The following is a 14,730-nucleotide window of genomic DNA, read 5'->3' as shown; positions in this document are numbered from 1 at the left end:
TGATAAAGTTGACTCTGGCGCTTCCAGTGAAGTGCAGACAGTTTTCACTCAGAAACCGGCATGTGATCAAAGCAGGAGGGCATATGTGTCAATGAAAGCAACAAGAATGCTCCACCAGCGTTGGTTTGCAATTCTGCATGTGGAAGGTAGAGCTGGAACTCTATTAAACAGTGAAAACGACTATTATGGGGCTTGGACGCACAACTCTGATTAAACACATCACATTTCATCGAACTGAGATATCCAGGCTTGACACAATGAATTAGTTTGCTATTTTATTCTGAGCACAATTCACCTGGCACAGCAATTTGCAAAGATCCAGCTCATTCCTTCCAATCACAAAGAACATAATTTACATCTATCACTTTTGTTATTTCTTCAAAACATTACAATCTATTTAGCACTTGTCTCGGCATTTAAGATTCAACCCGAATATTTTCATACGAAGTGATTTCCAGTCACTCTGGCAGACAGTAAATCAGTCGGAATGTTACCTTAGCAAACCCAATCATTTCCGTTTACAGTGTTGGGAATTTTCCATTTGCTGACGAGACAGAGTCCTCACAATCAACATTTTCTTCGGTCTTCCTGCCTAAAACGTTTACCACTTCTTATTTTCAAGACAGGAGTTTTGTTTATAACACGTTCCAAGAACAGGAACAAACTTCCAATCTCCTGAAGCCGTTTCCAATTTAAAATGGAAGTTTTGTTCCTTTTCCACGGGAAGAGCAGTTAATGAGAAAGGCGTTTCCACGAGCTGTGTCCCAGGGTTTGGCAGGAAGCCCTGATTGAAGCTGCAGTGACCGCTTTGAGTTGGCATCGGGGATTGGAGAACATGGTGTCGTATTCTGCTGTGTGTAACCATCTTGCTCCCTGTGGACTCGGGGTGAATCATGGATGAGTTTTCGGAACAACGCTGCCTTCCAGTCTCTGGCCATCTGCTGTCGAAGGAAATAGAAACAGTTATTTGTTCAGTTCGAAGTCCTGGGCAATGTGAAAGATGGAACAGGTCTGATACAAAATTGGAGACTGGGAAAATTGTTGGAGAGGAAGTAATAAAAGAGAAGCTGAATATAAAGTTGGAAGTTAGGAGACATTCAATAAAAAGGAAGAGTGTGCAAAAGCAGGTGGAGATGGACATGGAAAAGAAGTGCCACTAGTCCCGAAGTCTTAAATCGATTTATATTTCCAAGATGCTACCAGACCTGCTGAGATTTTCCAGTAATTTCATTTGTTGATTCTGAAACAGAAGATGGCAGTGATCCTGGACCAAACAGCTCTCCCGTGCTCTGGGGATATTTGACTTACTGTGTCTATGTCCCACAATGAAACCTCACGATCCTGCCGCACCTCCATTCTCGTTACTGACAATATACTGTTCATTACGTTAAACACAAGAAGAACAATTGCAAAACTTTGAGGGAGAGTACCCTTCGGTTTCCATCAGAACAATCTGAATCACTGAAAATTGGTTCAGGACCCATGTGACATTGATCCGTCTCTGTCAGACCGCTCGCAAGTGGCCATTCGCTTTCCGTGCCTTTGAACACTTTGGGTGGTGCACGGTTGGTTTGGAACCTCACGTTTTCAAAAGGACATCATTCATTGTATTTTCCGCTGCATTGATAAATTTGTGCCTGGCGCCTCCAGTAAAATGGAAACAGTGTTCACTCAGAAACCGACGTGTGATCAAAAGCAGACGGACAGATGTGTCAATGAAAGCAGCAAGAATACTGCACGTGGAACGAAGAGCCGGAATTGGATTAAGCAGTGAAAGCGCCCATTGTGAGGCTTACACCCACCACCCTCAGATTAAGCATCTCACACTGCACCGACTGAGCTAACCAAGCACGGTGCACTGTGGATTAGTTTGCTATTACATTGCGAGCATAATTCGTCAGCAATTTGTTAGGATGCAGTTAATTTTTCCTAATCACAAAAATATCATTCACACCTTTCACTTCAGTTATTCCTTCAAAGCATTACAATCTATTCCGCACTTGTCCCGGGATTTAAGGTTCAACCTTAATATCTTCATATTTTTACCCTCACCTTTATGTCGCTGATGTGATTTCCAATCTCTCTGGCAGACAGTAAATCAGTCGGGAAATTGCCTAAGGAAACACAATCATTTCCGTTTACAGTTTTGGGCATTTCCCATCTGCTGACGAGACAGAGCCGTCTCAATCAACACTTTCTTTGTTCTTTCTACCTAAAACCTTTACCACTTCTTAATTTCAAGTCAGGAGTTTTACTTATAACACGTTCCAAGAACTGGAGCAACATTCCAATGGCCTGAAGCCCTTTCCAATTTAAAGTGAAAGTTTTGCTCCTTTCACCCGGAAAGAGCTGTTACTAAGGAAGGAGCTTCCACGAGTTGTTTCCCATGGCTTGGCAGAAAGTCGCTGATTGAAGCTGCAGTGGCCGCTTTCTGTTGGCATCGGGAGCTTGGAGAAAGTGATGTCGTATTCTGCTGCGTGAAAACGTCTCAATCCCTGCGGACTTCGGGTGAATCATGGATGAGTTTTCCTGGTTACAATGTCAATACATGGTCGGGGTAAATGCTTGTGCTGAAATATTTGAGGCTTATTCCCTGGGTGGGATCGAACCACCAACATTTCAGCCAACTGCGCTGAGCATTTGAGATACAGAAACTGTCAACGCAGATATCCAAAAGCAAAGTTATCGACGGGATATGAGGATCTGTCGGACAGCAGGAACTTGCGTTGTTTTCAGAGACGGTCGCTGATTTTATCACCGAGAGGGTAAGCACACTGAGGAACTGCAAACACTCAAATTAAAAGGCATCCACACATGTGCAGTTCTCTCACATACATCTCCACATAGTTGCCCACTGACAATGCTGGTATTTGAAGCCACGATACGATAGAAACTGAAGCTTAAAATCCAGCACGTTAGACGGCTCGACCACGCTACCACACAAAAGCCAAAACTCAGATTTGTTATGCCTAGTGTTTCAGCATGGATTCACTTCAGACACTTAGACCTCGCAAATCTTGCAATGAAATTGGCATAATTTAAGAAGAAAGATCAACAAAAATGTACAGACAAGGAACAGGCCCTTCATCTATTCAAGCCTGAGCCGATCCAAATCGACTGTTTAAACCTGTCACCCAATTCCTAAGCATCTCTATCCCTCTGCTCCCCACCTACTCATGCATCTGTCCTGACGCCTTCTAAATGTATCTACCGTGATTACCTCTCCCGTCTCTGCTGGGAACGCGTTCCAGACACCCACCACCCGCTGTGTCAGGTAGTTGCCGCATTTATCCCTCTTAAACTTTTCACGTCTCACCTCGAAAGCGTGACCTGTCGATATTTAATCCTTCAACCTGGGAAATAAAACTTTTCTCTATCTACCCTGTCTGTACCCTTCATGATTTTGTAAACCTCAAAAAGGTCTCCCTCAAACTTTCCTTTTTTCTAATGAAAACAAGCCTAAACTACTCAACCTCTCTTCCTAGATTGCACCATCCATATGAGGCAACATCCGCTTAATCCTTTTACACGCCCTCTCCAAAGCGTCCACATCCTTTTGGTAATGTGGCTACCACAAATTTACACAGTATTCTAAGTGTGGCCAGACCAATGTATTGTTCAATTTTAACATGACTTGCCAGCCATTTTATTCAAAACCCCATCCAATGAAGCCAAGCATATTCTATGCCTGCTTGACCACTCTATCCACCTGTGCAGCAACCTTCAGTGTATAGTGGACCTGCACTCACAGATCTCTCTGTCCATCAACTTTTTTTTCCCCCAAAGCTCTTCCGTTCATTGTATAACCCCATCTAGAATTAGACTGACCGAAATGCATCACCTCATATTTGTCTGTTTTGAACTCCAGCTGCCACTTTTCCGTGCAACTTTCCAGTATATCTATATCCTCCTGTCTTCTTTAATAGTCACTTATAATTTCTGCTAGTCCAGAAATCTTCGTGTCATCTGCAAACTTTCTGATCATTGCAACAGTGCTCTCTTCCAGATCATATAAGTATATCACAAACAACAGTGACCACAACACTGACCCCTGTGGAGCACGACTGGTCATCTTTCTCCATTTCCAGAAACTCCATTCAACTGCCACTCTCTGTCTCCTATTGCTCAACTAATTCTTTATCCACCTGTCTAGAACACCCTGCACACCATGTTACTTTACGTTCTGTATTTGGTTACCATGGGGAATCTTATCTAACACCTTACTCTAGTGCATGTATATGACATCAACAGCCTTTCCTTCATCTATCAACTTGGGCACTTCCCCGAAAAACTCTATGCCTCTCACTGATATGCACATTATTTTCTAAATATGAATAGATCCTATCCCTCAGTACCTTCTTCAGCAACTTTCCCAACACTGATGTTAGGCCCATTGTTCTGTAGTTATCCGGAATATCCCTCTTATCCTTCCTGTACGGGGACAATATGAGCAACGTTCCAGTCGGCCAGAACCTCACCTGTGCTGAAGGATGCCACGAAGATATCTGTCAGGGCCCCAGCTATTTCCTCTCTCACATCACTCAGGAACCAGGAATATATCCCATCCGTTCCTGGGGATTTGTCCACATTAATTACTCCTAGCCTGCCCAACACAGCTTCCCTATTTATGTCAACATGATCCAGATTAATCAAATGTCTTCCTCTAGACTGAACACTCATCATGTTCCTCTCCTCAGTGAACACTGATGCAAAATAATCATTCAGAATCATACCCACTCTCTCAGATTTGACATACAGCCTTCCTTAATTTTCCTTTAGTGTCCCAATCCTTTCTCTGGTTACCCGCTTGCTTCTTATACATGAATAATAGGCTTTAAGATTCTCCTTGATTGTGCTAGCGTGAAATTGTTTTATGATCCCTTTTAACACCCTTGATTCCTCGTTTAAAACTTGTCCTACTCTTCTCATGTTCCTCCAGGGACCATTATGTTGTTAGCTGCCGAGGCATTATGTATGCTTCCCTTTTCCTCTTGGCGAGTTGTACAATTGTCCTGTCATCAACAGTTCACGAATATTGCCTTTCCAATCCTTTGCCTTCAACGGGACATGCCTATCCTGCACTATATTTAACCTATCTTTGAATGCCTGCCACATATGAACTGTGGACTTTCCTACAAATAGCTGTGTCCAATCCACATTTCCGACCTCCTGCATAATTTTGATATAATTAGTTTTGGTCCAGTTTAGTACTCTTTCCTCAGGACCACTCTCATCTTTGTCAATGAGTATTCTAAAACTTACAGAATATTGGACACTTCCCAAAGAAATCACCCACGGCAACTGCTATCACCAGCCCTGGCTTATTCCCCAATATCAGTTCCAATATGGCCTATTCCGTCGTCGGACTATTGATATACCGCTCCAGAAAACTCACCTGAAGGCTTCTTACAAATAGTATCCCATCCAGACCTCTGACGCTAAGAGTATCCCGGTCAAAGTTGGGAAAACGGAAATCTCCAAACAACACTAAATTATTGCCTCTACGTCTTTCCATGATCTGTTTAACTATTTTTTTCTTACACTTCACACTTTCTGTAATACAGCCCCAAAAATCTAACCTCACCCTTCTTATTTCACTGCTCCATCCATAGTGTCTCACGACCCAAGCCCTACATGGCGTCCTCCTTTCGAACAGCCATGATATCATCCCTGACCAGCAATGCAACTCCTTCCCCTTTTACTTCAGTACCTGTCCCGTCTGAAGCATCTATATCCTAGAACATTTGGTTGCCAACAATGCCCTCCACCTCACTGCCGACTTGTTTGCTCTTGTGGTTCCCAGCCCCCTGCGACATTATTAGAAAACCTCCCCAACAGCAGTAGCAAAAACTTCCGAAAGAACATACATTCCCGCCTAGTTCAGATGTAGATCGTCAATTTTCTTATAGTTCCACATTCCCCAGAACTGGTCACAAAATACAACAAATCTGAAACCCGTCCTGCAGCACCATTCCTCAACTCACGTGCTCACCATGCCGTTTTTGTCTTCATTTCTACGCTGGCAGTCACATGGCACCGGCAGTAATTCCGAGATTACTACCTTTGAGTTCCTCCTCTTTAATTTCTCTCCTAGCTCCTTGAATTCTCCCTGCAGGTCCTCATCTCGTTTTTTTTCGTTCGTGCCTGTATGCACCAAGACAACTGGCTGTTCACGATCTCCTTTTCGAATGCACTTCAGCCTGGCGACATCCCTGGCCTGAGTACCTGGGAGGCAACTTAACTCTTCAGAATTGCTGATGCTCCACAGTGAGTCCACCCGCATCTCCAGAGTGGCCACGCGGTCAAAGAAGTGCTGCAGCTGGACACACTTCTTGCAAGTGTAAGTTTAGAAAACCTTTACAAGGATTTGCAAGGTTTGCACTGCTTGGACATGAGAACGTAACTGAATAGGCTTCGTCAGATTCCCAGGAGCTTCTGTGCTTAGAGATGGCCTCACAGAAGCTTATAAAATCATGAGGAAGACAGACAGAGTAAATAGTCAGGGAGCACTTCTTCACAAGACACGCGACTTCAAATCTACGTAGCAAACGTTTAATGTGAGAGAGGAAAAATTTAAAAGGGATGTGAGGGACACATGTTTTTCACACAGAACTTTTGTGTGTGTGGAATGAATTGCCACATTTAGTGGCAAAGTCTGGTGCACTCACAACATTGCAAAGGCATCTGAATGGGTACATAGACAGGAAGACCTGGGAGAGATAAGGCACAAATATTGGCAGAAAAGTATGGATTAATTTCGGTTATCGATTCAGCAAGGGCAAGTTGGATCGCGGGATTTGTTTCCATGCTCGACAAGTCTGAGATGCTCCAGCCACCGGCAACAGTTTGAATACACCATTTGGAAAAAACCGCATGATGTTTGTTACTCAACCAGCGAGTTTGGCTATTTTGTTTGGAGTGTGGATGAGCCCAACCAATCCAGAGATGAAGGTTTTCCGGATATTTTCTGCCAATGACCATTCTTCTTGAATCTTTCCCAAGTTCGCCATCAAAGATATTGGCTGAAGAAAAATACCTCACATGTCGCATTACCCACTTTGCTCTCCAACGAATCCAAAAACTGAAAGCTCTTAACGTGGAACAGAATCAAAACTGAAAAGGCAGTTCCATGATCATACACACCGAACCTTAAGTGCTGTCTGTGAGGCACTGTGAGTCGTCTCTGACATGAACCGCTCGCACAAATAACAGCGAGGCAATTTCAAACCTACTGGAGATTTAGTGTATTGCCAAGTCCCAGAAAGTGCTCAAGTGTCATAAAACAACACACAAAAACGAAACATTAAAAGTGAACATTTCCAATTATATCCGTGATTAAATTAGGCCATCAATGCGCCGGTGCCCCCATCTGATTGAGAGAGCCAATCACCTTTCTCCCTCACCAGGACAGTAATGAAGGAAATGAACGTATAGCAACGTTTCACATCGCGATTGCCCACCTTTTCGCCACAGCATCAAAGAACGGAGAACAGATTCAATGCAGGATCTTCTTTCGAAATAACGGTGAAATAAATATGTCTATTCACTTTCAGAGTAAACGGGGAACAACGCAAGTTGTCTGGAATATGAATAACCAACATAAACTACTTTGGTCCCAGATTCTACTGATGCACAGACTTTCATATGAAAAGGTACCTTGGTTGATTGCCCTACACCCAGAAATCTTCTGGCTGCCTTCTGTTTGCCCTGTCACATTAAACTTGTGCTGCTCTAATCGAATTTGTAGTTCTTGCCATTTGTCCGTATTGCTACTAGGGACAGCTGGTCGTGGCAACTCGTGACTGCCACACAAATTCTTTGCCAAAATTGGATAGTCCCGCAACGTAGTTCACAGTGCACGAACTTTGCAACGACGATATGCCACGCGGCAAGTTAAAAAGCACGCTTCCATTTATTAAAGTAAGTTTCTGGGAAATGACAGCCAGCTTTCTCCTTATAATCGGAATTATGACAACACATAAACCAACAGCCTCTCTCAGAGACAAGTGACCAATGCCCATCTTGTGCCGGACAAACATAGTTGACAAGATTACACGCAGGGACTGCACAGAAAACTATAGAGGAGAAGCAGACAGACGACCATCGAGCTGCATTCATGCAGTTCAGTTACCCTGTAAACCCCATGCACAGCTGTTCCTTGTAGGTGCACACAGGGCACTGAGTGTCTCTGACTCTGGGACTTGGAGCTCGGATTATATGACCGTCTGCAGCACTGGTTACTTCCTTGTGTGAGGGAACCCCCGATGGAACATATGTAAAATACGATAGCTCATTGAGAAATACGTCCAAAATAGTACCCAAGAGACGTGGTTCTGGTCCTGTTCCTGACATGACATCCAGCATTGTACTTATTGTGTGCTTCCTGACGGTTCGGTGCATGCTTCCATGATCGCATTGTGTGCAGTAACCTGCGTTTTAGCTGCAATTACGTGCGTTTGAAACCCAGGACCACCGGCCTCTATTTTGTTTTCCTCTTCTCGTGCGCAATTGCAACACAGTAAACGATCAATTAATATTGGGAAATGACATACACAGGCGTGTGAAAAGCTCAGTTTCCGTGGCAATTATGCAATGGTTAGAGATTACTTTGATTCAGGAGATAAGGATGGAAAATGTGTTTGGGTAGAGGTGAGGAACATTGAGGAAAGAGGAAACCAGCCGGTGTAGCTTACAATAACACAAACAGTAACCACAGTGCAACAAAAAAAGTACAGGAAAAAATACCGCCTGTGAATGATAAAAGAAGGCAAGAATTATGGGAGACATTCATTTCCCTTCTTCCTCTCTCATTTGAATTGTAAAGAAACTTTGAAGAAACACAATCGAAAAGTCGTTTATGCCCCATCGAACAACGTGCGCCGTCCCTTGGTCATTGATTACTGTAGATTAGAATACTTACAATGGGCAAACAGGTCCTTCGGCCCAGCAACTCCACACCGACCCGCCCGAGCCCAAATGCATTCCTCTCCTTTATCCCCGTCAATTTAACACGGCCATTTCAACTAACCGGTACATTTTTGGACCGTGGGACAAAACCAGAGCAAGCGCACGCAGCCACGGGGAGAATGTGCAAACTCCACACAGTAAGTTGCTTGAGGCGGGAATTGACCCTGATTCTGTGGTATTGTGAAACAGCAGCGCTCACGATGGTGTCAGCGTGAGATGGGACTTATTTGCCGTCGTTAATTGGGAAACATCTCTGTCCTTGTGAGCATCTGGAACGATCGGTTCTTTCGCCAGAAAAAGAAATGAATATGTGATTAAACTTCGTTTGTTTCATATCCAAGAATACTCAGATCAATAGCTCCCTTGATTACCTCTGCTGGTCATGTTCGCAAAGAGATCTAGCAAATTGCCAAGTGTGATTTTCCTTTCAAGAAATAATTTTGACTCAATTTGGCTGCAAATATCTTTTCCTAACTTTGTGCTTTTCTTCTTTTACATTGGTGTCTCGCACCTTACAAATGACAGCAAAGGTATGAATGTTGATGGGAACATTTAACTCAAGTCAGCGGCAGCTTTCAATGAGATCACGGCTGATTTGGTCAGTGCTGAGGGCGCGGGGCTGTCTGCTGTCATGGCCGAGTGGTTAAGGCGATGGATTCGAAGTCCATTGGGGTTTCCCCACGTAGGTTCGAATCCTGCTGAACACGTTATGAATGCTTTCTTGCTGGAACAATTCAAAGTTCAGAAAGCCTGTTTTGCAAACCATGCCTGTAATTTGATTGGACTTGAGAAACTCGAGTTCTTCATCAGAAATGCTCCACATTTAAAACATTATCTCTGTTTCTCTTTCCAGATACACTGCCCGACACATCGGGTTTCTGCAGTTGTTATTGAACGCCCTGAGCAGAAGTGCTGCTTTTCATTAGATTCCTCTCATACCTTGTCCTCTGTTCTCTGACTCTGGTCATTGGCAACACTTCTTCCTGCTAGTCAGAGTGCTCATTCCCCACCGCTCCCTCTCCCATCATTACAAATAACCGCAGGAAATTGCCACTTAACCATCTTTGTTCCAAAGTGAAACTCACCAGCCTAGGAACTCTCTCCACCAAACGGGACTTCTCATCCCTGCACATGGTGCAAGCCAGAGGATTGTGAAGAGATACTGTGAAAATATTGTCAGTTGGCAGTTGGAAAAATGTTTAGGAAGCAAACCATATAATTTAGGCTCCAGCTTTGGAAATCTTGAGAAACTCTTTGGGAAATGGAATCAGAGGAGATTGAAGAAGTGTAAATTGTCATTCCGAGTAGAGGAAGGGACATTGACACTGATGTTATCAGCAGAGGAACTGATCTGAGATACTGAAAGAATTCTCGCTCCCGTACGTGAGGAAAACAAACTTCATCTGGACTGTGGGACAATGAAAAACTCTGGAACACTCAAGACAATATCCAAATATTGACTGAGATCACTACAGTACGAGTAAAATAGATGGGTCAGTATTTGTCCAGTGTGTGCGGGAGGGCTTCCTGACACAGTATGTAGACATGCCTTCAAGGGAAGAAGCCACTTTCGATTTAGTACTGGGTAACGAGCCTGGCCAGGTTTTAGATTTGGAAGTAAGTGAGCACTGTGGAGACAGCGATCACAATTCTCTCAGGTTTACTTTCGTGATGGAAAGGGATAGGTGTACTCCACGGAGCAAGAGTTTCAGCTGGTGGAAGGGAAATCACGATGCAATGAGGAAAGATTTAGGAAGTGCAGAGTGGGGTAAGAAACTGTAGGGGGTGAGCACATTAAAAATGTGGAGCGTATTCAATGAAAAGCTTCTGTGTGTCCTAGATTTGTATGTGCCTGTCAGGCAGGGAGGAAGATATAGAACGCGTGAGCCGTGGTTTACTAAGGAAGTGGAATGCCTGGTGAAGAAGGAACAAAGTCTTATGTCTGGAAAAAACGTGAAAACTCAGTTAGAGCGCTCGAGGGTTCCACCGATATCAGGAAAGACCTAAAAAGAGAGCTTAGAAGAGCCAGGAGGAGACATGAGAAGTTGTTGGCAGATAGTATCAGGGTTAACCCGAAGGCTTTCCATAGGTATGTCAGCACTAAAAGAATGAGGAGAGTTAAATTTGGGACAATCAAGGATAATAGTGGGAAGTTTTCTGTGGAGTCAGAGGAGATAAGGGAAGTACTAAATAAATATTTTTTGACAGTGTTCGCGATAGAAAAGGTAAATGTTGGCGACGAAGATACATAGATACTTGCGTCTAGTGTAGTAGATATTGAGGTTCACAAGGATTAGGTGATAGAAATACTGCAGAGTGTGAAAACAGACAAGTCCCCTGGGCCGGATGGCATCTGTCCTAGTATCCTCTGGGAAGCAAAAGAAGAGATTGATGTGCCTTTGGAATTGATTTTCAAATCATCGTTGTCTACAGGAATAGTGCCTGTGGAATGCAGCATAGCATATGTTGTTCCCTTGTTCAAAAGGTTTCGTAGAGACAATGCTGGTAATTGCAGACTTGTGAGTCTCACTGCAGTTGTTGGTAACGTGTTGGAAAAGGTTATTATAGATAGGATTTATGACCATCTCGAAAAGAATAATCTGATCAGGGACAGTCAGCACGGTTTTTTGAAGGGTAGGCCTTGCCTAACGAATATTGTTGACTTTTTTGACAAAGTGACCAAACAGGTAGATGACAGTAACCCGGTTGACGTGGTGTATATGGGTTTCAGCAAGTTGTTCGATAAGTTTCCCCATAATAGGCTATTATACAAAATGCGGAGGAATGGAACTGTGGGAGAGATTGCAGCTTTGATCAGTAATAGGCTTGCCAATAGAAAACGGTGTTGCAGTTGTTGGAACATGTTCTTCTTGGTGTCCAGGTCTTGGCGGCGTACCACAAGGGTTGGTGTTACATCCACTGCTGTTACATGAGATCTAACCTTGCCAATCAGTCTCCTATGGGGAACATTATTTAACGCCTTACTGAAGTCCATATAGATCACATTTACTGCTCTGCCCTTATCAAGCTTCTTTGTTACTTCTTCAAAAAACTCAATCAAGTTTGATAGACATGATTTCCCACGCACAAAGCCATGTTAACCCGAATCAGTCCTTGCCTTTCCAAATACATGTATATTCTGTTCCTCAGGATTCCCTCCAACAATTGGAGTATTCTTGGCAGATGCAGTTTCATGTAGGGAATGCGAGGTCATATACTTTGTTGGGAAGAATCAAAAGACACACTAGTGTTAAAATCGATAGAAATGCAAAAGAAGTGCGGTGCAGAGGAGTCTCAGTGTTCTTATACATGAAACGGACAAAGGTTAGTCACATATTTATTTCTTGCTGGCAAAACAAAGCCTTTTCTGATGCTCACAATAAAAGAGATGGTTTCCAAGAAAATAGAAAAATTAAGTCACCAGAAGAGTAATCAATTACCAAGATATCCCTCGTGATTTTTTATGGGACATGTGGGATTTTTTTTTTATTTTGGTTCTCCAAACGTTTTTACAATGGAACCGAGAGTTTTAGATGGGAAGTTAAGATCACGCATGACTATTGCCATTTTTGCCACTCACACACATTTTTCCCCCTTGTCCGATTTATTTCGCTTTGTGGTTGCTGCGAGTGGGCTTGTAAACTACACATGCTTGTGAGTTCATTCCTCACTGTTCCTCAACTCCAGCCAAACAGACTTTACATCCTTATTTCCTGAATCAAGGTAATCTCTAAACATTGCATAAATGTCATTAAAACTTCGGTATTTCACACGCCTCTGTATATCATCTTTAAATATTATTTGATCCTTTACTGTATTGCAGTTGTGCATAAGAAGAGAAAAATAGAATAGAGAATGGTGGACCTCCGCTTCACACACCCGTTATTGAAGCGAAAATGCAGATTATTGCCCATAATACGATCGTGGAAGCATGTGCCGAACCCTCAGGAAGCACAGAATATGTGCAGTGCCACAGGGCATGTCAGGGACAGCACCAGAAGGACAACAGAAATGCTGCTCTAAGCTCCTATTTTAGATGTATTTCTCAAAGAGCAATAGAGTGTGACATGTGTTCCACCAGCAATTACCTCACATAAGGAAGTAACCAGTGCTGCAGACGGTCATATCATCCGAATTCCAAGCCCTGGGATCAGAGACATTCAATATTCTGTGCATAACTGCAAGGAACAGCTCTCCGAGGCGTTTACATTGCAGATGAAATTATGAATGCAGCTCTCTAGTTATCAGCCTCTTTCTCCTCTGTCGTGTTTCGTGCAGTCCCTGCGTGGAATCTCGTCAACCACGTTTGACCTGCATATGATGGGTATTGGGCCTTGGTTTCTCGTGAGTTGTTGTCTGAGTGAGGCTCTCGCTTTCCGTGCTGTCATAAGTCCGAGCGTTCGGAGGAATCTGGATATCGTTTTCCAGAATTTGCTGTTAACACAGGGAAGCATGATTTAAAAATTACCTCATAGCAAATTCTCGTTTCGAATTTTTGTGTGCCATGCATTTGCGAATGAAGGTGGGTGGATATTGGTTCTTGGCAAAGAATTTGTGTGGGCGTCAGTCCAGCAGTCCCTAGTAGCAATACGTACAAACGTCAAGGGCCACATATTCGACTAGAATAGCACAACAATAACAGGACAGGGCAAGCAGAAGACAGCCAGACAATTCCTGGAAGCAGGGCACTCATCCACGGATTGCATCCGTTGGACCCAATCTGCAATCCCAACAAACGGAAGCAGCGGGAATGAAACCAAATTAATTCGTACCAAAACATGAGAGCAGCGCTTCACAGGAACCCCTGCAGCGCTGAGAATGTCACCCAGAAAAGGAGAAAAAGTCTGCAAACTATCTTCCTAGCGTCATCCAACTTTTCAACAAGAACTCCAGAAGCATCCGAACTTCACATCTTTCTGCTCCAAAACACTCCGCTTTTCCACAACAGAGAAGTGCACACTCAACTACCGCGTGTAAGATGAGAATTTCAGCCCCTACACGACCAAGGGCGGCAGTCAGAGCGAGGGGAAACAGCTGCCACTTTCATTCCACAGCTACAAACGCTCTCTTTGAAAGGTACATTATCGTATGAATGTCGGGGCAGCAGTAGAATATGGGAACTAAACAGCCTGCGCTGTGTATTCATATTCTGGACAATGTGAGTTGTTCACAGTTTTCCCTGAAAGTGAGTGGACGTCGTTATTTCACCGCTGTTGTGAAGCCAGATCCTGCAATGAATCTGCTCCCTCGTTTTTTGTTGCTGTGGCTAAAAGGTGGGCAATTGCAACGTGAAACTTTGTTATATTTCTCTCATTTCCTTCAATACTGTCCTGGTGAGGGAGGCTGGAGATTGGCTCGCACGATCAGATGGAGGCACCAGCGCATTGTTGACCTAATTTAATCGAGAATATAATTGGTAATATTCACTTTGCATGGTACATTTTTCTGTTTTGTTTAATGTTACTTGAGCACTTTCTGTTACTTGGCAATGCACTAAATCTCCAGAATGTCGGGAAGCTCCGTTTGGAATTGCTTCGGTGTTATTTGTGTGAGCAGCTCTTGACATACACGTCTCGCACTGCCCCACAGACAGAAGTAATGAGTTTGTGTGTCTGATAATGACTCTGCCTTTTGAGTTTTGCACCTGGTCCACGTTAAGAGCTGTCAGGTTTTGGATTCACTGGAGAGTTAAGGGGATAACACGATTTGTGAGGTTTTTTTTTTAGTCAACGAAATTATTTGATTGAGAACTTGGGAATGTAT

At 43.5% G+C, this 14,730-nt stretch overlaps 1 non-coding gene across 1 annotated transcript; it reads left to right on the top strand.

Moving 5' to 3' along the window:
- The first annotated feature begins 9,588 nt into the window (after positions 1 to 9,588).
- Positions 9,589 to 9,674, top strand: trnas-cga (transfer RNA serine (anticodon CGA)). Its single transcript has one exon. It is a non-coding gene; the product is annotated as a tRNA-Ser (tRNA).
- The last annotated feature ends 5,056 nt before the right edge of the window (positions 9,675 to 14,730 follow it).

Source organism: Chiloscyllium punctatum, chromosome 4 (assembly GCF_047496795.1).
Source record: "Chiloscyllium punctatum isolate Juve2018m chromosome 4, sChiPun1.3, whole genome shotgun sequence".
Classification (NCBI taxonomy): Eukaryota; Metazoa; Chordata; class Chondrichthyes; order Orectolobiformes; family Hemiscylliidae; genus Chiloscyllium; species Chiloscyllium punctatum.
Note: the sequence above shows the minus strand (reverse complement) of the source record. Positions and strands in the feature narration are given on the sequence as shown.